The 2789-nt window shown below is 51.9% G+C and overlaps 1 pseudogene; it reads left to right on the forward strand.

The window, feature by feature from the left end:
• Window positions 1-651: 651 nt before the first annotated feature.
• LOC115838876 (embryonic polyadenylate-binding protein 2-like) lies at window positions 652-1449 on the forward strand (annotated as a pseudogene).
• Window positions 1450-2789: the final 1340 nt, after the last annotated feature.

A 2789-nucleotide genomic window follows, 5' to 3' on the forward strand; every position in this document is an offset into this window, starting at 1 on the left:
GTGGCGCAGTGGTTGAGGGTCCGCCTGTTGAGGCAGGGGACGCGGGTTCGTGCCCCGGTCCGGGAGGATCTCGCATGCCGCGGAGCGGCTGGGCCCGTGAGCCATGGCCGCTGGGCCTGCGCGTTCGGAGCCTGTGCTCCACAACAGGGGAGGCCACAACAGTGAGAGGCCCGCACCGCAAAGTAAAATAAAATAAAATACAGCATTGTTTCTCATCATCAAAAAAAAAAAACTTAAAAAAAAAAAAAAAAAAAACAATGTGAGGGAGCTTCCCTGGTGGCACAGATGGTTAAGAATCCGCCTGCTGATGCAGGGGACACGGGTTCGTGCCCAAGCCTGGGAAGATCCCACATGCCGCAGAGCGGCTAGGCCCGTGAGCCATGGCCACTGAGCCTGCGCGTCCGGAGCCTGTGCTCCACAACGGGAGAGGCCACAACAGTGAGAGGCCCGCGTACCGCAAAAAAAAAAAAAAAAAAAAAGAGTAGCCCCAGCTCGCGGCAACTAGAGAAAACCCAAGCACAGCAACAAGACCCAAGGCAGGCAAAAATAAATAAAATAAATAATTTTTTTAATTAAAAAATAAATAAAAGCAACGTAAGGGCATGGAGGCGAGCAGAGGCCTGGCCTATCTCCCCTCTTGCCCCGGCCGCCATGCGGCCCTTCCTCAGCCTCGCTCTCTTCCCTCACACCACAGAGGCCTGACAGAGAGCTTCCAACCCTGAGGCCCAGGGCTGGGGGGCCTGGTGCCGCCGGGCCGGGAAGACTCCTCTGGGCCCCAGAGCTGGAGACAGGGAGGAGGAGGAGACAGGGGAAGCGGGGGAAGAGGACGAGGAAGACGCGGGCTTCCTGCCGTCTGTCTTGGAGAAGGAGGACCTGGCCGAGTGCCCGGTACCGGACCGGGAGCTGGAGGCCATGAAACTGAAGCTGTGGGCCATGGAGCAGGCCCAGGGCCCAGAGGGGGAAGAGGAAAACGCCGGGGCCCTGCTGGCCGGGCAGCTGCTGAGCCCCAAGCCAGACACCCCCATGGAGAAGGTGGAGGCCGACCACAGGTCCAACTACATGGGCAATGTGGAGTACGGCGGCACGGCCCAGGAGCTGGAGGCCTATTTCAACCACTGCGGCGAGATACTCCAGGTGGCCATCCTGTGCGACAAGCTCTCCCGACACCCCAAGGGCTATGCCTGCATAGAGTTTGCCACCAAGAGCTCGGCCCAGGCCGCCATGGAGCCGAACAAGAGCGTCTTTCAAGGTGCTACCCAAAAGAAACAACTTACCAGGAATCAGCTCCACGGACCGCGAGGGCCTTCAGAGACACCCAGGCGCCGGGGCGGACCCTCTCCCCACAGCAGCCTCCAGGGTAGGGCCCGTGTCGGACCACGAGGGCGGAACCTGGGGCGCGGCGGATTCTCCCGTAGTTTTCACCGTACTGAAGGGAGGAGCCGATTTTGAGAGAGAGGCTGCAGCTGGGTCAAGTGTAAACACCTGTGCTCCTCGTAGGCCCATTTACTCTGCGCAGAATCACTGCCCCGCCCCCTTCACTCGGCGGGAGGACGGCTCACACCCCACGGCCGAAGCCCCCGGTCACGAAACAGCGCACGGTGTGGGCCTAGCACTGGGGCTACTGGGGGCTTTGGAGGGCACCGGGCAAAGCTGCAGCCTGGTGAGGCCCAGGCGGCGCTGGGTGTGCTCCCGGTCGGCATACTCAGGGCTGTTCGACCAACGCCTTTTATTTTTTTTTTTTTTTTTTTTTTGCGGTACGCGGGCCTCTCACTGCTGTGGCCTCTCCCGTTGTGGAGCACAGGCTCCAGACGCGCAGGCTCCGCGGCCATGGCTCACGGGCCCAGACGCTCCGCGGCATGTGGGATCCTCCCGGACCGGGGCACGAACCCGCGTCCCCTGCATCGGCAGGCGGACTCCCAACCACTGCACCACCAGGGAAGCCCCCAACACCTTTTATAGAAAAGTAGAATCGTGTGTCTTAATGGTTATTTTTTTTTTAAAGCAATGTGAAAATGGAAATAGACCCACAGACACAGAAAATGAACTTATGCTTACCAAAGGGGAAAGGGGGGGAGGGATAAATTAGGTGGTTGGGATTAACATACACTACTATATATAAAATAGATAACCGACAAGGACCTGCTGTATAGCACTGGGAACTATACCCAATATTTTGTAATAACCTATAATGGAAAAGAATCTGAAAAAGTATATATATGTGTGTGTGTGTATATATATATATATATATATATTTGTGTAACTGAATCACTGTGCTGTACACCTGAAACTAACACAACACTGTAAATCAACGATACTTCAATAAAAAAATAAAATAAAAGCAATGTGAGAGGACTGCCAGATATTAAGATATATTACAATACTACAGTAATTAAGTTAATATGGTGCTGGCACATGAAAGGACAGATAGATGAAAGGAACAAAATTTAAAGTCCCCAAAAATATCCATCAATAAATGTGTGTATAAATAGATAAACATTTAACACATGATAAAGATGAGATTCTGAATCAGTAAGAAAAAGATTTTTTTCAACAAAATAATGTTAGGAAAACTAAATAGCCAGATAGCAAGGCTGCCACACATTGCAAATATTTTTTCCTAATTTGTTGTTGGATTTTTTACTTTGTATGTGGTGTTTTTTTGCAGTGCAGGTGTTTTTTATTTCTATTTTGCTTTAGGTGGTCAAATACATCAATCTCTTTTACTATGACTTCTGGGAAAGTCTTGCCCATTTTGAGATTAAAACTATTTTCATATTTTCTACTAATAC

Source organism: Globicephala melas, chromosome 11 (assembly GCF_963455315.2).
Source record: "Globicephala melas chromosome 11, mGloMel1.2, whole genome shotgun sequence".
Lineage (NCBI taxonomy): Eukaryota > Metazoa > Chordata > Mammalia > Artiodactyla > Delphinidae > Globicephala > Globicephala melas.